Raw genomic sequence first — 26,470 nt, 5'->3', positions numbered from 1 at the left:
CACATTGCTGCTGCCACAGAAGTGGGTAATACCATGATGAGTTTATTGTTAAACACATATGATGGAAGTTCTGTTTTCATCTAAAAGAAAAAAAAAAGAATTTAAAAAATGAACCAGGGATAAAAAAGATAAAAACTAACTCACCTGGAGTCTAGTCTAAAGAATAGGCAACTATTCTGAACTACTACTCTAAATCCCCACTCTTTCAGGTGAAAATATAGATTTTTAAAGAATGCACCAAATCTACTGTTATGTAATAACTTTAGCATTAGGATTTTCTTGTATAATTTATCTTGTGTATTAGGTCCTCTTCTCGTGTACCCTAGGGACAGTGGCACCAGTCTCTAAATGAGCAGAGTGGGAGATCACTGTCTTCGCCAAAGTCACATGGCCAACACAAGACACAGACTAGGCACCCCTGGTCCTCCTGCCAGTGCTTTCATGGCCTGTCCCACTCTGACTAAACGTCCAAGTCCCGTGTTTTGGGAGCTGTCCTCACCTCACTTGACTCCTGCTCTTCTTCTTCATCCTGGGCATCTGTCCTCTATTTTTCAATTGGCCCGTATCCCACTCTGCCTTGGGAACCTTGACCTTGTGCTCACCAGGAGGCCTGTTCCAGAAATCAGAGTTTCCTCAATTATTTTTGTAACTTGAATTGTAAGATTCAGGTTTAAGAGAAGGGCTCCCTCTGTTGCATTTAACATGACTTGGGCATATCTCCACATTTGAAAAGGGAGTTTAGTAGTGTTGATTCTCTATCTCCTAGATTTCCCTCCATAAAATAAGGCAGTATGTAACTTAGTTCTCTAAAACTAAGTGTCATTAAAGTCAAGCTGCTCATTATGAAGGCTGACAAATATTCACCACTTTTCTCTGAGGACTTCCACTCCAGTTCAACAGTCAGCTCAGTGCGGGTACTCTTTCTTCAAACTTGTAATGCTTTTATTAATGCTGCATTTCCTGTGGACAGTTCTTCCGTGAAAAAAAAAGACCACTTTTGATAATGAAACACACATGGGACAGCTTTTGTCAATCAGTTGCAGAAAATCACACCTGACAGAAAGACCAAGTGTCTATTGGGGTGGCTGAGAGAACCAGTTTATTATGCTAGCGGGACCAGACACAGGTTAACACCCAAAGGTCTGGATCCTGAGCTTACAGAGTTGGGTTTTTATAGATTCTTTGCAGGATCCTGAGTAAATAGATTAATGGTCATAAATTATGGAGACCCTCTGGTCCACAAGCAGGAAGCAGGGGATATTTACAAGCAGGAAGCAGGAGTACAGAAGCTAAAAAAAGGCAGTAAGCAGGAAACAGGGAGTGGGGGTACAGAAGCTTAAATACAGCAAAAAACAGCTTGCAAAGAAACAGCTTGCAAAGCAGTTATTAAGCTTGCTGTCAGTGAGGAGTTAAAATTTTCCATAGCAAGTCCATAGCCTGAATCCCAGTCAAATCAATTAGGAGTCGGCAAATATCTCAGTGCCGTTTACAGAAAATAATAAACCCTACTTAAACCTATGCTTGGCAACACAACAAAAGGAGAAAAGGTATCTTTTTCAAATGTTGTTATTTACTCAGAACATTTCACAGCATGAATTACAGTAAGTATATTTAGAATTATTCTATTGGTCCCCAAGGGACACCTGCCCAGTACTGAGGAAAAGCCAAAGCTGGAAGACACCTCTCAGTACTCTCTGCAGATCTACATGACTCCTCACATTCATGTAACCCATCCTGTCCTGCTCAGATGTGGAGGGAGCATGAGGCTTCCTCTCTCCATTGCGTCAGTGTGCTCAGGTTATTGCTACCTGCTGAAACCAGCACGGCAATGGGTGTGCATGAAAGGAAGGAGCTGCAGGACTTAAGAAAAACACACAAGACACAACATATGGAAAAGATGGGTACAGGAGACTCCCAGCTTCTTAAGACCGAGAGCCCAGATCTCTGCAGCCTCATCATATTTATTCGTCTTTACTCATCAAGCAAATTAGCAGAGCTTGGGTCTAATTAGCCTAGAATGGATTCAGGTGCAGAGAAGGATGATTAACTAATACCTTTCAGGTATGCAGGAAAAGGCTGTAGGGATCAGCTCTTTCCTTTAAACAATCTTATCAGTGTTTGCCAGGGCAGCGTTCTGCCCCCACAGGACTTGGAGTTCCAAAGTCTGCACCAAAGACTTGTCTTAGGACAATAGTCTAATTCCCAGCCATTTTCCTACACTACCACCACAAGTGACTATGATGAACACCCAGCGCCAACATGTCCTCATCTGGACATGCCCTTCTCCACCAACCTCAGCTTGGTCCCTGCTGCCACATATCCTGGCCCCCACAACAGAAGGCTCCATACAGGAAACCCCACTCTGTCCATCCTAGCTCTTTGATTAAATTTAGGCAGGCATATGGCCCTGGCTGGTTGGCTCAGTGGTAGAGCATCTTTCCAGCATGTGATGTCCCAGGTTCAATTTCTAGTCGGAGTACACATCTGATTCTCCATCCTTCCCCCTCCTTCAGCCCTCTCTCTCTCTCTCTTCCCCACCCACAGCCATGGCTTGATTGGTTCCAACGTATCAGACCTGGGCACTAAGGCTGGCTCTGTGAAGCCTCCCCCCCTTAGGTGATAAAAATAGCTTAGTTGTGAGCATGATCCCAGATGGGCAGAGAATCAACCCCAGACAGGAATTGCCGGGTGGATCCCAGTCAGGGCGCATGAGGAAGTCTATCTCTGAATCTCCCCTCCTTTCACTTGGAAAGAGAAGAAAGAAAAATTTAGGCAGGCATCTAGAATGTAGGTTGAGATTTGCCAGGTTGTGTGCCAATGTGGAATGTTGATAAGTTTATGGAATAATAGTCCTAAAATGTAGAAGGAAAAAGCACCTTTTGTCAGATGCCTACTTTGCTTTCATTTCATGTCATTTCTTATATTTTGGGGACCTATCCAAAGCTTCTGATCACATAAAGGTCAAATGTACATGTGTGCAGCTGGGTTTCTTTTCTGGAAGAATTAAAAGTACTGCTGCTGCTGGTGAGGGTCAGAGAAGAAGGTCAGAGTCCTACAAAAGGAGTAGCACGGGCTTCAGAGAGCCCCAAACTGAAAGCAGGAGATCTGGTCATTAGGTGACAGCACTTAACACTTTCAGATCTTGTTTTTACTGACCTGTAAAAAGAGATGAAAATGCCTGTTCTGCCCACCTTTGGGTAGAAGGGAGTAATATATTTGGTCAAAAAATAGTTTTGAAAAATAGGTGACACTGTCTTTACATAAGTAGCAAAGTGTTATTATTTATGATGTGTCCCAGATCACTGACAGTGACCCATATTCAAGCTATTGGGGCATGAAAGCACATTGTGGAACTGATCTAATAGGTGCCAATAAACCTAGTATGTAGAAAAATACTTAAAAGCACCAGAGTGTTTGGCGAATAGAATACCTTGAGCTTCAGAGCAGGCTTGGAGTGGGACATTCTAAGAACGCAAGAGCCTCCCGTCCAATGGAAGGGCCGGGGAGCAGTTCTGCTGATGGGACCACAAACGCTCAGGTTCCAAATAAAACATTCATGGAATAGTATCATTTGTACGCTTTTTATAAAATCGCAAAAACAGCCTGACCAGGCAGTTGCGCAGAAGATAGAACATTGGCCTGGGATGCAGAGGACCCAGGTTTGAAACCCTGAGTCTGGCTTGAGCACAGGCTCACCAGCTTGAGTGCAGGGTCGCTGGCTTCAACATGGGATCCCATAGTTGCTGGGTTGAGTCCAAAGGTCGCTGGTTTGAAGCCCAAGGTCACTGGCTTGAGCAAGGGGGGTCACTGGCTTGATTGGCGCCCCAAGTCAATGCACAGATGAGAAAGCAATCAATGAATAAATAAGATGCCACAACAAAGAACTGATACTTCTCATCTGTCTGTCCCTATCTGTCCCTCTCTCTGTCTCTCTTGCTAAAAAAAAAAAAAATTGCAAAACAAGCAAAATATAATTTTATCTATACCTGTCCTATAAAGCAAGGGGAATGAAAATCTAATGCACACAGAACCAGTTTAAAAACTGTGACGCACTAATGAACAAGTTCTCATTTGAAGTAAAGCACCAAGCAGAGAGCACAATAAACAGTATGTGACCATTAATGTTACTTCCCTTCCTCTTACTCCTTTCTCTTGTGCCTTACCCTTTTATCAAGAGTAGTTCTTGGAAATGTAGGGTGTTGAAGTCTAAATGAATGAATAAAAATGCAGTTATATTATTTGTTTAAAATTCATTGTCCATTAAAAATAAAAAATTAAAACATAATAAAATTAATAAATAAAAATTTATCACCTGGCAATTCAGACTCACCACGAGGTGTGTTTGCCACACATGCAGTTCCACAACACAGTTTGTCTTGCTGACAGCCTCAATATTGTTTTTAAATTGGCAGAGGCAGCAGGCCAAATGGCTAGATAAGGTCCTACAAATGGAAAGAGAGAAAATTAAGATAGTAGAAAAACAGTTACTTGAGTAGGTAGAAGTGGTAGGCCAAGGCTACCACAGGGCTCTGGAAAAAAAGGAGTTGCTGGGCCACATCGCCTGAACAGGTTGGTAGGGATCAGTTGGCCATATGCTACCCTTGAATATTGTAAATAAAGAGAGAGGAGGCCAGAAGTGCCCAACAAGAGGGGAATAATGGCAGTGGGTATGGAATGCCAGCATAAAGGTGATAAGGATTAGAATTGGGTGACATGGATCTACAGTTTAATTCAGAAATATATCCTCATAACCTGAAAGTCTCACTTAGGGTAGAGTACATAGGAAGGGGGAAGACTCTTATGAAGACTCTGCCCTGACCAGGCAGTGGTGCAGTGGATAAAGCACTGGACTGGGATGCAGAGGACCCAGGTTTGAAACCTCAAGGTCACTTGCCTGAGCGCAGGCTCACCCAGCTTAAGGACGAGGTCGCTGGCTTGAGTGTAGTATCAGATATGACCCCGTGGTCACTGGCTGGAGCCCAAAGGTCACTGGCTTGAGCTCAAGGTAGCTGGCTTGAGCAAGGGGGTCACTTGCTCTGCTGTAATCCCCTGGTCAAGGCACATGTGAGAAAGCAATCAATGAACAACTAAGGTGCTGCAATGAAGACTTCATGCTCCTCATCTCTTTCCCTTCCTGTCTCTGTCTGTCCCTGTCTGTCCCTCTCTCTAGCTAGCTAAAAAAAAAAAAAAAAAAAAAAAAAAAACACACACACACACACATTTTTTAAAAGTGAGTTGGAGATTACGTAAGCTAACTCTTGTTTATAACTAGAATCAAATATAAATTTATCATGAAAACCTTGTATCTAAATTTTCTACACATTTCTCCCTTGGAATACGAGGTTTCCTTAAAAAAACAAAACAAAACTTTTTTTAATATGTCCAAATTTTATAAAGAGGTTCACTTTTAGAACCTTAAAAGAAAACCAAATAATTTAAAAGGAAAAAGAAAAATTAAGAAGGAATGTAAAAAGGGAGAGAAGTAAGTGATGGAGAGGGGAGTGCTAACAGATTGACCACTCCAAACACCAGAAGGTACAGCAGCAAAAAGGCTACTTCTTTCACATTTTGAGCAATGCATAAAGCTTAATAATAATAGATTTTTAAAAAATCCTGTTTCAGCTAACAGAAAGCAATGGCTGCCTTCTCCACATGAGAAATAAGGTGCTCTGGGGCAGATTCTACATTATGGTCTGACCAAAATCAGGTTGACTACATGAAAAAATAAAATTCATGAGAAGGAAGCATTTCTCTGATTGCATGGAAGAAAAAAAAAAAGAAAGGAATTATTAATAAATAAAACGCTCCGAAAGGTCAACTTCAATTTTTCTTTCATAGCTAAGCAGAAAATGAAGGCAGCCTTCCCTAAAGGGTTGCAGACTGGAAGCAGCTCAGTGTCTACAGCTAAAGAGCCTGTCCACCAACCAGAAACTCTACTGAATGACATTCCTGGGCACAAGCCTACAAACCACCAGAAAAGCGAGGTCATGTATGGAAAATCACTGAGCAGCTGTCCAGACACTCTAGAAGCTACTCCACAGCTTGTCCCACTTCCATTGACTCTAGTCTTGAATTAAAGAGAAAAGGTGGTGGAGCACTACCACTGTCAGACACATTCACTCAGGTTATCCCCAGTAAACCTGCCTATATTCTTTTCTGGGAGGCAACTTTTAACATAAAAACCTACAGTTTAGTAATTTACAGAGGTGGATTTAACGGCAGGCGCACAGGACCCCAACTGCTGAAGGGTCCCACAAAACCCCAACTTTATACTTTTTTCTCATGACACCAAATTTGGTTTCATATGTGCAATTTTAACATTAATAATACATAATATTTTTTATTTATTTAAAAATATGGTTAATATGTATTTTTATTTTCCCTGTCTTTCTCTTTTTTTAAGGGGCCCAATATTTTTCCTCTGTGCCCGGGGCCTCAACCAACCTTAATCCGCCTCTGAACATGTAGCTCATAAACATAAAATTTTTACCACACTGAAAACATGAAGGAGCATTATTTGTAACTGACCTCTTATAATTCTTATTTTCTGAGCAGATATCAACTTTCAAAAAGAACTAGAGAGAGAAAGGGAGAGAGATTTGAAGTATCTTTTTAAAAAGGAACTCAAATTTCATGAATAACTAGGTTACTCAGCATAATATAAAACTAGTAATATTCAAAGTATGATTTTTTCTGGCTAAATTTGTTACTTAACTTGAAGCATAAAGTTCAGTTGTTTATTATTTGTTCAAATCTGTAAATCAAAAACATTACACATTCAAAGACTTTATTATTCATGAAAGTATTAAACAATAATCCAAGATTACCATTTCACAATATGTGTGCCTTTTCCAATTGTAAGCGTCAATGAGCACATCCCAACCCTATGATTTCCAATATTTTTACAAAAAGCTGGCAGTGGGGAGAAGAGAACCACTAGATTCTCTTCAATTCAATCAGCCAATAATTGTTTCCAAATGGCTATACCTACCCACAAAGCCAGAGAAAGGACCGATCTCCCATTATATTAAGTCCTTAAACTCTAAGTGAGCAAGGAGTCGTCTCTAGCTACTTCCCAAATACTAGGTTTCCTTCTAGGCCCAACAATTTAAGTGTATCCAGGGTAAGAATTCTCAACTTTAACTATTAACAATCACCTGTGGAGCTTTTAAAACCATATAGTAAATTCCACCCTAGATCTACTGAACCATAATTGCTGATGGAGACCCAGAGATCTGAATATTAAATTCCACAGTTGACTGACCAGTTCCACTGGTCTAGAGTCCACAGAAGAAAACATAAGGAAAGAACTTATTACATAGAAAGGAAATACAGAACTTCTCAGAAGACCCTGAATGACAAGCGACAAGATCGGGGCAATGCACGTTATATTAATTGGAATTAGGATTTACCCAGTTATGTAGTATGAGCTAAAATTAATTCCCCACAATTTTGGTAGGGAAGGGGGTGAGAAAAGGAAGGAAAAAGGAAGTACAGTTCACCCTTGAACTCCATAAAGTAGTTTTATTATTTTTATTTTTATCTAATTTTTAAAACTAAATTTATTGGGGTGACATTGGTTAATAAAATTATATATGATTCAATCAAGTGTACATTTCTGATACATTATCTGTATACTAGTTAAATCTCCTTCCATCACCATTTATCTCCTTTACCCTCTTCCCCCTCCCCCCCTTTCTTTCTGGCAATCACCATACTGTTGTCTATGAAGGGCTTTTTGTTTTGTTTTGGCTTCATCCCTTCACCTTTTCACACAGTTCCCTAACCCACCCACCCCAACCTCACCACAGCTGTCAGTCTGTTCTCTGTGTCTATGAATCTGTTTCTATTTTGTTTAACTTGGTCATTAGATTTCATGGTATTTGTCTTTCTCAGACTGCCTTATTTCACTTAGCAAAATACTCTCCAGGTCCATCCATGTTGTTACAAAAGGTAAGATTTCCTGCTTTTTTACAGCCAAGTAGTAACCCATTCTGTAAATGTACCATAGCTTTTTTTTCACTCATCCACTGGTGGACACCTGCACTGCTTCTACATCTTGGCCATTGTAAATAAGCTGTAATGAATGTAGGGGTGTATATATTCTTTCAAATCAGTGTTCCAGGTTTCTTTGGATATATTCCCAGAAGTTAATTGCTGAGTCATAAAGTAGTTTATTTTTAAGTTTTTGAGGAAACTCCATACTGTTTTCCACTGTGGCTACACCAGTCTGCATTCCCACTAACAGTACACGAGGGTTCCTGTTTCTCTGTGTCCTCACCAACACTTGTTGTTTGTTGATGTACCAATGATAGCCGTTCTGACAGATGTGACGTTATATCTTACTATGGTTTTAATTTGCATTTCTCTGCTAGTGATGCTGACCATCTTCTCATATGTCTATAGGCCATCTATATGTTCTTTGCATTATTGTCTATTCAGGTCCTTTACTCATTTTTTATTTGGATTTTTTTGTGTATGTGACAGAGACAGAGAGAGACAGAGATAGGGACAGACTTATACGAAGGGAGAGAGATGAGAAGCATCAATTCTGCATTGTGGCACCTTAGTTGCTCAATGATTGCTTTCTCATATATGCCTTGACCTGGGGTCTACAGCAGACCGAGTGATCCCTTGCTCAAGCCAGCGACCTTGGACTCAAGCTGGTGAGCCTTGGTTAAACCAGATGAGCCCACTCTCAAGCTGGTGACCTCAGGGTTTTGAACCTGGGTCCTCTGCGTCCCACTCTGACACTATCCACTTAGCCACCGTCTGGTCAGGCTTGGATTGTTTTATTGGTACTAAGTTTTGTAAGTTCTTTATATTTTGGATATTAACCCCTTATCAGATATATCATTGGTGAATACGTTCTCCAATTCAGTGGGTTGCTTTTCATTTTGTTGTTTCCTTCACTGTGCAAAAACATTTTAATTTGATGTAGTTCAATTTATTTTTTCCTTTGTTTCCCTTGCCCAAGGAGACAATCAGAAAAATATATTGCTATGAGAAATGTCCAAGGTTTACTGCCTGTTATCTTCTAGGATTTTTATGGTTTCAAGTCTTATAGTTAAGTCTTTAATCTATTTTGAGTTTGTTCTTGTGTAGTGTAAGAAATTAGTCTTTCGTTCGATTCCCGGCCAGGGCACACAGGAGAAGCGCCCATTTGCTTCTCCATCCCTCCGCCGTGCTTTCCTCTCTGTCTCTCTCTTCCCCTCCCGCAGCCAAGGCTCCATTGGAGCAAAGATGGCCCGGGCGCTGGGGATGGCTCTGTGGCCTCTGCCTCAGGCGCTAGAGTGGCTCTGGTCGCAATATGGCGACGCCCAGGATGGGCAGAGCATCGCCCCCTGGTGGGCAGAGCATCGCCCCCTGGTGGGCGTGCCGGGTGGATCCCGGTCGGGCGCATGCGGGAGTCTGTCTGACTGTCTCTCCCCGTTTCCAGCTTCAGAAAAATGAAAAAAAAAAAAAAAAAAAAAGAATAAAGAAATTAGTCTTTCATTTTTTGTGTACATATCTGTACAATTTTCCCAAAACCCTTCATTGAACTGACTCTCTTTACCCTACTGTATGTTCTTGCCTTCTTTGTTGTACATTAATCATAAAGGCATGGGTTTATTTCTGGGCTTTCTATTTTTGTTCTATTGATCTATATGTTTGTTTTTATGACAGTACCATACTGTTTTGATTACTATGGCCTTGTAGTATAGTTTGAGATCAGGTAGTATGATACCTCCAATTTTGTTCTTTTTCCAAGATTGCTGTGGCTGCCCTGGCCAGGTAGCTCAATTAGTGAAGACTGTCATCCTCATACATCAAGTTTGCAGGTTTTATTCCTGGTCAGGGCACACATAAATATCAACCAATGAATGCCTAAATAAGTAGAACAACAAATCAATGTCTCTCTCTCTCTCTCTCTCTCTCTTGCTCCCTCTCTAAAATCAATAAATTAAAAAATATTGCTGTGGATATTTGAGGTCTTTAATGGTTCCATATAAATATTTGGAATATTTGTTCTAGTTCTATTAAATATACCATCAATATCTTCGTAGGAATTGCATCAAAGCTATAAATTGTTCTGAGAAATATGGACATTTTAATGATGCTTATTTTTCCTATCCATGAACACAGTATATGCTTCCACTTATTTGTATCTCCTTCAATTTCTTCTTCAGTGTCTTATAATTTTCCAAATACATGTCTTTTACCTCCTTGGTTAAATTAATTCCAAGGAATTTTACTTTTTTAATACAATTGTAAATGGAACTGTTTTCTTAGTTTCCATTTCTGGTAGTTCATTACTGGTGTATAAAAATGCAATAGGCTCTGGCTGGTTGGCTCAGTGGTAGATCATCAGCCCAGTGTGTGGACGTCCTAGGTTTGATTCCCAGTCATGGCACACAAAAGAAGTGTCCATCTGCTTCTCTTTCCCTCCCTCTCCCCCTTCTCTGTCTCTTCCTCTCTCACAGCCAGTGGCTCAGTTGGTTCCAGTGTTGGCCTCAGGCTCTGAGCATACCTCGGTTGATTAGAGCATTGGCCCCAGGCACTGAAGATAGCTCGGCTGATTCTAACATTGGCCCCAGACAGGGGTTGCCGGGTAAATCCTAGTCAGGGTGCATGTGTGAGTCTGTCTCACTATATCCTCTCCTCTAACTTAAAAAAAAAAAGAAAATAAGATGGTTGATGCATAGTTCCTATCATTATTAACCTTTGAGAACATGTTGATTAATGATATAACAACCTTTTTTGTGAACTGTAAAAAGACTCCTCCAAATTAGAAATACCAAATTCCAATGTATTATTCCAATAATTTTTATTTTAATTTACTTCTTTCTTCAACCAAGGTTATTAGTATATTGTTTTTAAAAATTGTTTTTAAAAAAGAAAAATACTAGCCTAGACCTGTTAAACCAGTCTGTGTGAGTGCCAAAAAAGTTTTCCTAGTCATTGACTAAATTTTTCATAATGATCTACACCTGAACCTGTTCATAGCACTTAAGAGAGGTCAATGAGATTAGAGGGTTCTGAGGCTGGCTTTCTCTCACAATACCAGTTCTTTGATATATAACCTAGTTATTATCTGAACTCTAAGTTCACAAAGCTACATGCCACCATTTACCAACCTTCCCCCGCCCTTTTTTTTTTTTTTTTTTTAGTGAGAGGAGGGGAGGCAGAGAGACAGACTCCCGCATGCGCCCCAACCAGCATCCACCCGCAAGCCCACTAGGGGGCGATGCTCTGCCCATCTGCGGCCGTTATTCCGTTATTCAGCAATGGAGCCATTTTTTTAGTGCCTTAAGCAGAGGCCACGGAGCCAACCTCGGTGCCGTAGGCCAACTCGCTTGAACCAGGCTCTGAGCATACCTCGGTTGATTAGAGCCATGGCTGCAGAAGGGGAAGAGAGAGAGATAGAGAGAGCAGCTATATTCTTAGGTACTTTTATAAAACCCACAAGACCTACATGGAGTCTCTGGTATTTAGAGCAGATTCCAAGTATCCACGAGTGTCCACTTTCCGTGTCCAAACTAAAATAATGTTGGCACAGATTCGAGCTGGATGGACCCTGACGCACTGAAATTATTACAGGTATAGCCTCACATCACCTCCCGGTGTCCTATCTGCAATTGCTTGATCAGTACAGCAAACGGGAAGGAAAGAGTAACAACGGGCACGTACATGTACTAGTTAGTCCCTTACAGGAAACAAACCCTGGGAACAGGAGCTGGCCGGGGACAACTCGCCTGGCCCCGGCTCCCACCACCATACAAAGACACAGCGAGACCAACAGAAGCCGTGGTCTCTGCACCCACACCTCACTCTGCAAAGAGTTAGAAGACTTTCGATGCAACTGGACCCAACCCCTAACATCGCCCTCCCACGTGGGTCTTCTCCCTCTCCCGGGCGCAGGGTCGCATTAGAGAGGAGTCAGAGGACGGAATCGGACCACACCGGAGCTGCGACGCGAGGCGTGGCGTGGCGTGGCGAGCCGCAGGCAGACATCCCGGCCTCTTCCCAGAGGCCCGGGGCCGTGCGCCTCCCAGGTCCGAGTCTGAGCTCCCACCGCGAGACCCCAGCCTCCTCCACGTCTCCCCAGAGGGGTACTCGAGGCCCGGAGCTGCGGAGAGGGTCGGGCTGACCAGCACCGGGTCCGGACGGGATGGAGCTCCGGCCGCGTGCAGGCAGAAGATGGGAGGCGGCCCCTGCTGCCAGTGCCCCGCCCCGGGCCCCAGCCTCTCCAGGCCCCGAATCACTGGCTCCGGGGCTGCCCTCACCTCTCCTCCCGGCGGCGACGTCCGCGGTCCGGCGGCCCCGGAGCCCCTGCGCAGAGGCTGTGCTGGGCAGGAGATGCGAGAGCTCGGTCGATGGCTGACAGGCGCGCAGGACCAGGCCCGCCGGAACCCGGGGAAGGGGCAGGGCTTCCCGGGAGCCGGCCCGCCCCGCCCCTGCCTCCCACCTCAGCCCGGAGCCCGGTGAGGTGACTGCGTCCGGAGTTACTCGCGGCTGTTCACCTCCGGCCGCGGGCGGTTGGGACCGTTAAGAGGCGAAGCCCGAACCTAGCGACAGCCAATGGGAGGGCGGCGCGGGGCGGGGCGACGTGAGGCGATGCGGTTAATCCGAGCGCTGCTCTGCTGCTCCGGACCCAGCCCGAGAAGGTGGGCGGTTGCCAGGCGACCGTGGCCGCCCCTCCCTCCTCTGCTCGGCTTTCGGGGGCTTTCGCGGTCCTTTCTGCCCTCTGCGGTGCAAGGCCGGCCTCCCTCCGTGCTCCCGCTCCTGACAGACGGGAGGAGTGGGAGAAAGGGCCCTGCCTACACCTCCCGTCAGGGAGGGAAGCGCCCGGCCCCCAGGCGTGTAGCTCGAAAAGGGAGCTCAGAACCTAGGAAGACTCAGTAGGATGGTTGATGTGAGGGTCTCATAAGGACCTTTAAGTGTTCAATTCTAACACCCTGAAGATTTGGGTATTGCACCTGTGAATTGCCCAGGATCGCTGTTGGTTAAATAAGTTTGTAAAATATGACTTTATGTTTGCTCACTTATAGTTTGCACTGGGAGCTGGGCAGCACCAGGTATATGTGATCTGTGAAATTGCAAATTACCATCCTGCTTGGGAAGGGCCATTGTTTTTGCTAATATTTGCTGGAGGAGGGGTCTTTGTGGGCTGGGTAGTTTTGCAGGGAGAGCAGAGAGAATGCAGAGTGCTGAAGAAGAAGCCAGTTTTGCAGAGAGAGAAGGAGTGCAGATGGGGAACCAGAGCTGAGGGGTTTTGGAAGCCCTTCTGAGACTTGTAGGGGCCTTCGATTCCAGGAGGAACCAGAGAAGATTCTCCTGGTTGTGGAACCAGGGAATGCATCAGGGCTTTGGGAGCTCTGAATGGGAGGGAAGTGTTTTCCCTGTGTGTTTGCTCATTGGCTGATGGGAGACTTTAATAAAGGAATGGCCAACCATTTTTTGGCTCCACTGTTTCTTTACCATCTGCCCAAATCCAATGGGAATCTACATGGCCACAATGGTGGCGGCCTCTGGCCATACAAGCATGCATCTCAACTTCCACTGTGGTTACACCAAGACTATGAGAAGCCAACCAATTTCTCTAGTTTTCCAGTTATTTCATAGCAAGATTTCCATGGAGGCCATGTTGAAAATTAATGGAAACTGCAAAGAGTCCCAACATAAAGTACAACCGTTGGATGGGAGAAAAAGAAAATTGCACTTTCAAAAAATCGGGTGAGTTTAACCCCTCCCAAGGATTTAATGGCACACCCAGAGTACTTTTCTGATCCTTGCATAAGCCTGTGCTAAGGGCCAGGAGAGGTACAGAGGATGATGATTTGGTGTGGAGTTCTATACCAAAGGGCTAAAAGTGAATATGGTGGAAATACACACCTGAGGTCAGTAATTCTTGGGTTTAAGCAGAGACAGGAAGTTAGGAAGCTTGGTCAACAAGGGGTAATATTCATCTAGGAGCCCTCAGTACTACTAGGTGGTGGCTTCTCCAAGAGTTTACCAACCTACTTTCTTTCTTTACATTATTATTATTATTATTATTATTATTATTATTACCAACCTACTCTAAAATGATAGGGACTTGAAACAGAAATTCAGAAAGATAGGGACTTCACAGAGCACTGACCCACATTTCGCAATGGCTGTGTTTATCACTGGATGCATCTGTCATTTCAACAAACATAGGAAATCAAAAGTTAAACATAATTAGAGGTTAACAGGATACTAGACTTGGATGACTGGGGGGGAAAAAGGCCTGGAAAGAGGGAAGTTTTACCTCAACCCAACAGTGGTCTCTGAAACTGACATGAAGGAAGTGACTTCAGAAAGAACTAAAAATTTTGAGGTTGCCTATTTTATTTTTCATCTAACTTTCTTAGTTACTATTTTTTTTTTTTTTTTTTTTTTGTATTTTTCTGAAGCTGGAAACGGGGAGAGAGAGTCAGATAGACTCCCGCATGCGCCCGACTGGGAACCACCCGGCACGCCCACCAGGGGCGAAGCTCTGCCCACCAGGGGGCGATGCTCTGCCCCTCCAGGGAGTCGCTCTGCCGCCACCAGAGCCACTCTAGCGCCTGGGGCAGAGGCCAAGGAGCCATCCCCAGCACCCGGGCCATCTTTGCTCCAATGGAGCCTTGGCTGCGGGAGGGGAAGAGAGAGACAGAGAAGAAGGAGAGGGGAGGTGGAGAAGCAAATGGGCGCTTCTCCTATGTGCCCTGGCCGGGAATCGAACCCAGGTCCCCCGCACACCAGGCCGACGCTCTACCGCTGAGCCAACCGGCCAGGGCCTTAGTTACTATTAAGTAACAGGAACTCTGGCCCCAAGATTCTTTCTTGTGGTGTTGCTGTTTGCCAGCCTTAGGAGAACTGCAAAATTAGGTAACCCCAAAAACTGTCCTTATGTGAAACTTCAGCAAGCCCTTACATGTCCTGCTTTTGACCTCACTAAATATTTGAAGTAAGTGAGCTCTCTAAAGAACTAGCCAAGGAGCCCTGGCTGGTTAGTTCAGTTGGTTAGCATCATATCAATAGGCCACAGTTGTGGGTTCGATCCCCGGACAGGGCACATATAAGAATCAAACAATGCATTAAAAAAATGGAACAATTGATATTTCTCTCTCTCTCTCTCTCTCTCTCTCTCTCTCAAATTAGTAAAAATTAAAATTTAAAAGAAATTAGCCAAGGGAAGGCCTAATGAAAGAGCTACAGTGAAAGAAAATGAAAGATGAGCTAGGATACACCAAGACCACTTAGTTAGGATCTAATAATCTAATTATTATCATCAAATGTGAGGGCCAGTGAGCAGAGAGCTGTGTCTTTAAGACAATGCTCCTGGAATTTCAACAACTCCAAAGTAGTGCATGCCAAAACCTGCCAATCTTTACTGTAGGCTCTTTAGAGCTGTTGCATTAGTTTTTTTTTAAATTGATTTTAATTTATTGTGTTTACATAGATTCTAGTGTTGCCCCAAATGCATCCCCCTGCATGAGTTCTTGCCAAACAAGTCATTATGTGTGTAAGAAGCGGAGGAGGAGAACCAAAGGGTGGGGAGAACTACACTATAAGACTAACAGGTGGAGCCTGACCAGGCAGTGGCGCAGTGGATAGAGTGTTGGACTGGGATGTGGAAGGACCTAGGTTCGAGATCCCAAGGTCACCAGATTGAGCGCGGGCTCATCTGGCTTGAGAAAAAATCTCACCAGCTTGGACCCAGGGTCCCTGGCTCCAGCAAGGGGTTACTTGGTCTGCTGAAGGCCCGCGGTCAAGGCACATATGAGAAAGCAATCAATGAACAACTAAGAAGTTCACAACGCGAAACGAAAAACTAATGATTGATGCTTCTCATCTGTCTCCATTTCCTGTCTGTCTGTCCCTGTCTATCCCTCTAACTCTCTCTCTGTCTCTGTAAAAAAAAAAAAAAAAAAAAAAAAGACTAACAGGTGGAAGAGAAGGGATTCGAACATTTCTAGAAGATGAAACTAGATAGGAAATGGGATGAACCGTGTCCCAGAATTTATTTGTTGAAGTTCTAATCCCCATTACCTCAGAAAGTAAGTGTATTTGGAGACAGGATCTTTAAAAACAAAATTAAATTAAAATGAGGTCATTAGGGTGGAACCTAATTCCAAATAATTGGTGTCCTTATAAAGAGGGGAGATTAGGACACGCAAAGGAGAGATCATCTGTGAACCATAAATTAAAGCATTTGCTAGAATTATGGCTCTTATGCTGAAAAAGATGGCCATCTACAATCCAAAGAGAGCAGCTTCAGAAAAAAACCTTGATTTTTGACTAACAGCCTCAAGAACTGTGAAGAAATAAATTTCTATGGTCTAAGCCACCCAGTCTGTGGTACTTTATTATGGGATCCCTAGAAAACTAATACAAGGTGCCAAATATTAAATGGCTTCCAAGTTTTTTGAGAAGGTTGTATAAGGTATCGGGGACATACCTATCTCTTGACATGCTTTTTTTTTTTATTGACTTTTTTTTTTTATAAATGCATCTCATTATTTATTTAGATGTTTAAGCTCTCACACTAGATTTTTACAAGCTGGTGAACACTGACAAATTATTTCTCCCACAGAACTATAACCACACATTCCCAAACAGTATAAATATATGGTTGAACTAACATTAATACACATCACCATTTTATCAATTACATAATAAAACAAATTATCAAGTATTCAAATATTAAGTTTACACAGCTCAAAAGGCATATAAAATATGTCTGCTTAATTCATTAGCAGAAACCTACTTTTTCTTTTTTTGCAAGAGTGGGAAGAAAAAAAGTACAAGAATTTCAGAATTTTTATGATTAAGAATTGTTTTAGCTACAACAAAGCATCTCTACCGTTAAAAAAATATTTACCAAAGAGCATATTCTACAGGTTCCACACAAGACAAAGGCAACATTTTACTAAAAATACTTAATAGCCCCCTCCCATCCTTTTCTCAGGTTCTTCCTGTAAATTGCACTCCAAGTGCAAACATTAAAATTAAGTGTAAGGCTTTTTGTCTGGAAACATTAAAGACATGTGCTTCTGTACAATGTAGATTTTCAAAATAGAGGCTTTCCCTAACAGCACAAAATGAGATTTATGAGCGAGACATTAGGCCCTGGCTGGTTGGCTCAGTGGTAGAGCATCAGCCTGGCATTCAGGAGTCCTGGGTTCGATTCCCGGCTAGGGCACACAGGAGAAGCGGCCGTCTGCTTCTCCACCCCTCCCTCTCTCCTTCCTTTCTGTCTCTCTCTTCCCCTCCCGCAGCCAAGTCTCCATTGGAGCAAAGTTGGCCTGGGCGCTGAGGATGGCTCTGTGGCCTCTGCCTCAGGTGCTAGAATGGCTCTGGTTGCAACAGAGCGATGCCCCAGATGGGCAGAGCATCGCCCCCTGGTGGGCATGCCGGGTGGATCCCAGTCGGACACATGCGGGAGTCTGTCTGACTGCCTCCCTGTTTCCAACTTCAGAAAAATACAAAAAAAAAAAAAAAAGACATTAAATAATCACTAACACTTGGTATAAAAAAAATTAAAAAGTTGAGCAGCCTGATGTATACCTGTATGAATGTGGGAGATGTAAACATAAAGTGAGCAGGCAAATAACCATATAGACCAGTGGTAGTCAACCTGGTCCCTACTGCCCACTAGTGGGCGTTCATGGTCAGCGGTAGCGGAGCAACCAAAGTATAAATAAAAAGATAGATTTAACTATAGTAAGTTGTTTTATAAAGATTTATTCTGCCAAACTTGGCATATAAAGGGAGGTGAGGAGGCTGAAGTCTGAGGTGATGTCCCCCAAGGTGTCTCCTGGAGCCCAGACAAAACAGAATGAAGCCCCTGACTGCCTCAAGGCAGGCCAGTGCGGTCGTCTGAGGCCATCCTGGGTGAAGTCAGGTGGCGCGTTGGAAAGCCCCAAGACATGTCTGTCCCTGGACATGTGCAGAAAGGCTTAGTCCCAGTCCATAGGGAGGGACACTTACTTTTGTCATGCTCAAAGTCAGACTTCCCTCTGGGGACCGAGGGAGCAGAAGTGGCCTCTGGCCTAACGTAGGGACAAGAGTATGGCAGAGTCCTGGCCGGTTGGCTCAGCGTTGGCCTGGGCGTGTGCAAGTTCCGGCTTTGATTCTGGGCCAGGGCACACAGCAGAAACACCTATCTGCTTCACCACTCTTTTCCCTCTCCTTCCTCTCTCTCTCTTCCCCTCCTGCAGCCAAGGCTCCATAGGAGCAAAGCTGGCTGGGGTGCTGAGGATGGCTCCATGGCCTTGGCCTCAGGTGCTAAAATGGCTCTGATTGCAAATGCCCCAGATGGACACAGCATCACCCCCTGGTGGGCATGCTGGGTGGATCCCGGTCGGCGCATGCGGGAGTCTGTTTGTCTGCCTCCCCACTTCTCACTTCAGAAAAATACCAAAAAAAAAAAAGACTATGGGGGGGTACTGACTCTGATGTCCCAGGGGACGCTCTAGCTGGGGAGGATCAGGTGTCCCCCATCTGCTTTGACCCCTTTCTGGTCCATACGAGGCACAGGGACACACTGGTCTTGTGCAGAAGTCCGTTGCCCCGTGTCTTGCAATGACCAAGTCCCTGTTCCTTTAACGTGTGTTGGTGTTCACAAGGTGCAGGAGAACTGTCAGTACATCGCAAGAAACTGGGATGGCACCGCCTCAAAGGAAGAGCAAGAGGAGAGAGGTGAAGGCCCTGTTGGTGGACCAGGCTATGGTAGCTCATGACTCTGGGAGACAAGAAAGAAGAAAGCTGAGTGAGTTGGAGGAGATACCGTCTCTCACAACTTTGCAGATATAGCACACATGGCTGGAACTGCGTCCTTCACGTCCTTGTGTCTGAGCCCTTGACCATGTAAACAGTAAAATACATGTGTGTGGAAAGCAGTTTTATGTCCTGGAGGTAGCCTCCTTGAGCCTCATACCCCCAAGTGGGGTGACAGAAGCTGATACAGCAGCTCCTCTGGTTGCTGGCAGGCCTGTCCAAAACATCTGATGTGTGTGCCACAGAGTTGGCTCTGACATTAACCCTGAAAGGCTTGCGACAGTATCTTCATAGCATGGTCCTGGTCCCTGACCTATTTCCATCTGACTTGCACCTATGTGATTGCTTTCATAAGTCTGCCTTAAAAACTTTTGGTGGCAAAGAGCCTAAAACACCCCACAGTGAGGAGATTTCTTTGTGAACAGTTACCTAAATAAATTATTAAATTCATTTAATATTTTTTTCCATTTTTATTTTGATGCAGGAAACAATCCTGTAGTTGATGACCATGGGGGAGAAAGTTCAAGTCCAAAATAACCCGGGACAGAAATGAGGTATGTTTACAGTCATTTTTGCTTGCCCGATAGAAAAAATAAAGGTCTGCTCAGGTAACAAGTATTGTACATAAAACACTTGGCATGGCATTAATTTAGGTACCCTTCATGAAAACTTACTGTAATTTCTTTACAGGGATAAATTACAGGATATGCTGCAAGGATTGGCAGGTACGATTTAAGAAACAGTGGACAAAAGTAAATTGTGTCAAACTGTATACCATTAACAATGGGAAATGTTAATCAGTGATCTACAAGACTGACTTTCAGTGCCTTGATCTTAGCCACAATGAGTGTTTAGTGTGATTTGGCTTCATAGCTTTCCTTAGTTTCCCTTTTTATTGTGGATATGGAGAGAATGGTGCTAGCAAAGGTGATGCTTCTAATTTATACATGGGTACATTTGATGGGCTGTGCTATGTTAGAGTTTGCATGAAGTAATCTCTATTGCACTTGGTGTGGCAGAGTAAGAGATATATCATTGTGTGTGTGTGTGTGTGTGTGTGTGTGTGTGTGTATGTGTTTTAAGTGAGAGGAGGTGAGATAGAGAGACAGACTCCTGCATGAGACCTGATGAGAATCTACCTGGCAACACTCACCTGGGGTCAATGCTTGGACCAACCAAGCTATTATCAGTGCCTGAGGTAGACTTTGGGACCAATTGAGCTATCCTCAGTGCCCGGGGCAGTGCTCAAACCATTGATCCACTGGCTATGGGAGGGGAAGAGGGAGAGAAGGGAGAGTGGGAGGGGGAGAAGGGTAGATGGTCGCTCCTCTTGTGTGCCCTGACTGGGAATCAAACACGAGACAGCTGTACAGTGAGTCAATGCTCTATCCACCGAGCCAACTGGCCAGGGCTGGTATATCAGTTTTTAACATCAGTTTTAAATTTCCTTATTGTAGCTATTGTCTATGACTTTTCTAGTTCTTTTCTTTGGCTCAGAAGTTTAAATTGAAGCTTGTAGAACAAGCCTTTATTGTTATATTTACATTAATAAACTGCAGTAGAGAACTAGAGCTGCATTTGCTTAGCATGCTAGCGATGTATGATGATCAGACCCATAAACCTAAATTTTTTTAATTGTTCTATCAGATATCAGTTATATCAACTGGCTTACAGAACAAACTGTTTTTATTTCAATTTTTTTATTTAGAAAATTCAATTTAATGAGTTGACTTGATCAATAAGAGCACATAAGGTCAGGTAAACATCTGTATAGCATTTGAACTGTTGTTTCTGTTGTGTACACATCACCCAAAGTCAAATCAGTCTCTGTCACTGCATACTTGTTCCACTTTAATCCCTTCCCCCACAGCCCCCTCCCCCTGGTAATCATTTCACTTTTATCTATGTCCATGAGTCTCAGTTTTACATCCCACCTGTGTGTGAAATCATATAGTTCTTAGCTTTTTCTGATTTACTTATTTCACTCAGTATAATGTTCTCAGGGTCCAACCATGTCGTCATAAATAGCAATATGTCATCATTTCTTATGGCTGAGTAGTATTCCATTGTATATATGTACCACATCTTCTTTATCCAATCCTCTATCGAAGGACACTTTGGTGTTTCCATGTGTTGGCCACTGTGAATAATGCTGCCATGAACATCGGGGTGCATGTGACTTAACATACCAGTGTTTTTGAGTTTTTCAGGTAGATGCCCAGTAGAGGGATTGCTGGGACATATGGTAGTTCTACTCTTAAGGTTTTTTGAGAAATCATCATCCTTTCTTTTATAATGGCTGTACCAGTTTACATTCCCACCAGCAGTGAATGAGGGTTCCTTTTTCTCCACAGCCTCTCCAACACCTGTTATTACCTGTCTTGTTGCTAATAGCCAACCTAACAGGTGTGAGGTAATATCTCATCGTAGTTTTGATTAGCATTTCTCAAAGAGCTAATGAAGATGAGCATTTTTTTTATACTTCTGTTGGCCATTTATCTGTCCTCCCAGGAGAAGTGTCTTTCAGGTCCTCTCCCCATTTTTTAATTGGATCGTTTGCTTGTTTATGGCTGAGCTTTGTGAGTTCTTTATATATTTTGGATATTAACTCTTATAGGAGCTGTTGTTGGCAATATGATCTCCCATTTGGTTGGTTTCCTTTTTGTTTTGTTGTCGGTTCCTTTTTCTGTGCAGAAGCTTTTTAGTTTGATATAGTCCCACTCATTTATTGTTGCCTTTTCTTCCCTTGCCTTTGGGGTCAAATTCATAAATTGTTCTCTAAGGCCAAGGTCAGGACAAACACTTAATAAAGAATCCAAGTTAATTTTTGAGTCCTCTGTATGGATCATTTGTGCAAGTAGGTATTTTTTTTTAAGCTCTGCTTTACTTGGTAGTGAAAAGGTGCTTGTTTTTCTGAGCTGTCTCATACATTGATTATTTTACATGGCAATCCAGGTGTACAAAGTATTTCTGTAATCGTGCAGCTCCTTTCTGATTACTGAGTACACTTTTTGATGGTAGATCCATGACCTAAAGTCATGTGCTTATGAAAGCACTATTTCAAGTTTTAAAACTTTTACACAATGGAATATTTTTTGGTAAAAAACAAAAATTACATAAAACCTCCATGAAGGTGTCTAGAAAGTATTCTTGAATAACATCAATTTCCTCAAACTATGCATGGTCGTTCTCTTTTAGTCTTATATGTTCAAAAGCTTCTCCAACTAATTTTTAAAATAATTTTCTGTGTTAAAAATTATTTTCTCCTGACTGGCAATGGCACTGTGAATAGAGCATCAATCTGGGATGCTGAGGTCCCAGGTGCAAAACCCTGAGGTCACTGGCTTGAGTGCAGGCTCACTAGCTTGAGCGCGAGGTCTTCGGCCTGAGCGAGGGATCATCAACATGATCCTAAGGTCACTGGCTTGAGCCCAAGGTCACTGGCTTGAGCAAGGGGTCACTGCCTCACCTTGAGCCCCCAGGTCAGGGCATGTATGAGAAGCAATCAATGAACAACTAAAGTGATGCAACTACAAATTGATGCTTCTCATTAGTTGCCCTTTCCTCTCTCCCTCTCTCTCTGTCTCTCTGTCTCTTTCTCTCTAAAAAAATAAATAAGTAAAAATTATTTTGATCTCTTTTGGAAACATTTTTTTAATTAAATAATTTTGTGTGTTCTATATAACAGAATCTAACAACATCCATCTAAATGTGTCCTTTGAGTTGGAGGATATGTTATAAATTTGTCAAAAACGAGCCTTTATAATTGTTTCCTCGTGAGGAAATAAAAAGCTGCCTTTGAGACCCTTTTAATACATTTTGGAAAATAGAAACTTTTGCTCCTTGGATATTTTTTCACCCTAAAAACATTGCACAGTTATAAAATTTAGAGTGGAGGTACTACTAATGAAAGTTTGCACAGTGCATAAAATGAAGCAAATAATCTGGAATTTTCAACTGGTGCCTATTATTCAATACTAATGTCTCTCCAGAACTGTTGAATAAACATTGCTCATACTGTCTTGAACAAGCAGGGAAGAGTAATCTCAACATTACCTGTTAATAAATATATATGTTTAATGTAGGTGACATAGAAAAGGTTTATCCTGTAAGGAGAAAGAAATTGGCAAGGGAAATTGACACTGTCCTCAAAACCATTAACCAGAAAAGAAGGGTTTCAGCGAAAAAACAGTAAGAGGAAAGATAAGGTTGTTGGTTTTTCAGAGGTGGAAACTTTGTATCATTTTTTAGTATTTGTGGGTACAAATTACTTGAGAATAATACTATTATTTTCCATTTACTGAAGGCTCTATTGAAAAATGTATTTGGCTCAATTTTTCTCAAAGTAAAACAAACAAAAAATCCATTATTCTAAATGCACATACCTTAACTGAATGGAGATGTATTATCTAGGGATCATTAAACATGACCTTTTCCCCCTTTCAAATTACAATCATGTTTCCTTGCTATTAAAGAAAAACATATATATCTTCATAATAAGAATTTGCTAACTGAATAAAAGATAAATGTATCATGCTATTTAGTTATATTCACTTAAGTAGAAGAAAGTTAATTTTATATTATAAATAATTTTTAAGTTTACCTGAAGTGGTTTTATTCTTCATGTGTACAAAATTTTTATTGTGTCGAAGAGGGTAAAAAGTAAAATGTTCCAGTTTAAAAATGTTATATGATAAATGGATATGATTCTATTTACCATAGCACATTCAATATGTTGTTTAGTAAGGAAAAGATGTCAAAACCCCTTATAGATACAATGCAGTTTTCTGGAAAATCTATACTACAATTAAATCTTCCTTAGTTTTCAAGAGCTAAGACATGTGAGATATCTTCCCTCTTAGCCAGTTAGGGACAAATACTCTTGTAGACAGTAAATCATGCATTTCATTTCCCTGTTTCTCATCAGAAGATTTCAGCTCCTCTTATTCCCTTCTCCATTTACGGTATAATTTTTGTCAAATCAATCGTGTTTTAGGTGTGTTTACTCTCTTCTTAGCAATGTGAAGTCTGACAGTGCTCATTGTTATGTTTTACAGGCAGGATCTTTATGGCAAATATTCTCAGCAGCTTCTGACTTTGTTTCACGAGTGGGATGGAGATGTGCAGCAAACCAAGGAAAAAGAAGAAACACTGACGGCTGGTATCAGGCTTAGCTTTATAATTACTTTATAGTGAGCAAGTCTCAAGCAAGAATAGAGAGGCTGGACATGTCTTAGAGCCATAGACCTGAGCCAGGGTCCCATTCCCATTGCTGGCTATATGGTTGAGCCCCGATCCCAAGAACTCAGAGAAGTACTAGGCATCTTCCATGCTCACAAAAGTCCTTGGTCTTTATTTCCTCTCTTGGTTGAGATTCTTGTAATGCCTGGTAACAGAAATTTGCCAAAGTGCAAGAGAGAGATGTCTTGGTTTGTCTGAAGAAATCCAGAGCAGTTTAGCTCCAGGTACAGCTGGATGGGGCAGGGAAAAAGTTGCTCAGGCAGTGTCATCTGGGCTCTTCTTCCATCTCCTTTTAGGCTTTCTCCATGGGGTCAGAATCTAGACTTCCACTCCTAGATTCACTACCAGGTTAGTGGCCCCAGTGAACTGAGACTATCTTTCTCAGTAAAGACCATCTTTGTCAGTCATTTTTTGGCAGAAAAGTCCTCTGGAGGAGTATCGCTCGTACAGTTTGGGTCATTTGCTCACTCCTGAACCAATCATTGTAGTCAGAGCATGGTTCACCCTTTTTTTTTTTTTTTTTTTTTTTTTTTTTTTTTTTTTTTGTATTTTACCAAAGTTAGAAATGGGGAGGCAGTCAGACAGACTCCCGCATGCACACAACTGGTATCTACCTGGCATGCCCACCAGGGGACGATGCTCTGCCCATCTGGGGCGTTGCTCCATTGTGGCTGGAGCCATTCTAGTGGCTGAGGCTGAGGCTATGGAGCCATCCTCAGTGCCTGGGCCAACTTTGCTCCAATGGGACCTTGGCTGCAGGAGAGGATAGAGAGGAAGGAGAAGGGGAAGGCTGGAGAAGCAGATGGGTGCTTCTCCCGTGTACCCTGGCCGGGAATCAAACCCGGGACTTCCACACACCAGGCCAACACTCAACTGCTGAGCCAACCGGCCAGGGCCCTGCAGTCAGGGCATGGTTCACTCTTAATGGACTGACTTGATCACATTGAAGAGGACGGATAGTGGAGGAGGTGTTGTTTTTTGAAGGCAGAGGACAAGGAGTGGAAATGTTTCCTGAGAGGGAGGCAATGAATGGACTTGGGAAATACCATTGCCAAGTATCACTATGGACCCAACTTAGCTTAGTGTTATAGTGATTATGAATCCATCATGAGACTAGTATGCAAAGCTGTGGCAGAGCAGCTGGGGGGTTAGATTTTTCAGGGAGAAGCAAACACACACATGGACAAAATGAGAAGGGGGTATGGGTATTAGTTCTTGATAGAAACCTTAGCTGTAGTATGAAAGGGAGTGAACAACAAACATAGGGATGTAGAGGATGAATGTTGGGGGAAATGGAGAAGCAGCACATAGTATAGAGTGGTCAAGACCCTGGGCTGTGGAACCATGATGTTTGGGATCCAATTCTGATTGACTTAATTACTAGCTATGGAGTCAGGGGCAGATTATGTATCTCTGTGTCTCAGCATCCTAACTATGAAGGGGACATAATAAGAATACCTACATCCTTGTTCTAAGGATAAATGAGGTTCCATACATAATAAGTTCATTTAACACTTTTCTGGACAAGACCTAACACACAGTTCCTATATAAGGCTGTTTTCCTTCATATTATATAGATGTCATGATTGTTGGGGACGATAGAATCTAGAGTACAAACATGTCAGCAAATGGCTAAGCTTAGAGGAGAAGACAACTGTTTTTGGAGGTTAGGTCAAAGAACTCAAAAGCCTGTATTATTGGAAAACTCATCTGTGTTGATGTTGAATGACCAATAATTACTTGTTTTGAATATTGTTAGGAAAGGAATTTTCTTATTAATTACTAAGTAGGATTGTTGCATAGTTTTTCACTTATTTTGCTAATGATTGTAAGGGCCATATGTGGATTTTGAAACTACCAGGAGTTACTGTAATAACTAGGTATGATGCCAGGTAACATGGAAACTGTTAAAAATGTTGACTTAAAAATAATCCTTTTGCCCTGGCCGGTTGGCTCAGCGGTAGAGCGTCGGCCTGGCGTGCGGGGGACCCAGGTTTGATTCCCGGCCAGGGCACATAGGAGAAGCGCCCATTTGCTTCTCCACCCCCACCCCCTCCTTCCTCTCTGTCTCTCTCTTCCCCTCCCGCAGCCAAGGCTCCATTGGAGCAAAGATGGCCTGGGCGCTGGGGATGGCTCCTTGGCCTCTGCCCCAGGCGCTAGAGTGGCTCTGGTCATGGCAGAGCGATGCCCCGGAAGGGCAGAGCATCGCCCCCTGGTGGGCAGAGCGTCGCCCCTGGTGGGCGGGCCGGGTGGATCCCGGTTGGGCGCATGCGGGAGTCTGTCTGACTGTCTCTCCCCGTTTCCAGCTTCAGAAAAATACAAAAAAATAAAAATAAAAAATAAATAAAGTGCAACCATGTGGTGTAATAAAAGCTTATAACAATGACAAAGAAGAGAAATACTTTTAGATATTGTAAAATCACTTTTATTTTTACCATATCAAACATTTCAGTGACCCACA

General features: G+C 42.8%; 1 protein-coding gene across 1 annotated transcript in view; it reads right to left on the bottom strand.

The window, feature by feature from the left end:
* Window positions 1-12,527, bottom strand: part of LOC136391390 (intercellular adhesion molecule 1-like) — a 65,256-nt gene extending 52,729 nt beyond the window's left edge. The window contains exons 1-3 of the mRNA XM_066363039.1: window positions 12,267-12,527; window positions 6,529-6,575; window positions 4,331-4,442 (exon numbers count right to left, since the gene is read on the bottom strand). The gene's annotated coding sequence lies outside the window, so the exon portion shown is untranslated. The remainder of the gene's footprint in view (window positions 1-4,330; window positions 4,443-6,528; window positions 6,576-12,266) is intronic.
* Window positions 12,528-26,470: the final 13,943 nt, after the last annotated feature.

This window comes from Saccopteryx leptura, chromosome 2, assembly GCF_036850995.1.
Source record: "Saccopteryx leptura isolate mSacLep1 chromosome 2, mSacLep1_pri_phased_curated, whole genome shotgun sequence".
NCBI lineage: Eukaryota > Metazoa > Chordata > Mammalia > Chiroptera > Emballonuridae > Saccopteryx > Saccopteryx leptura.
The sequence above is the reverse complement of the archived record's forward strand: the minus strand, read 5'-3'. Positions and strand labels throughout refer to the sequence as shown.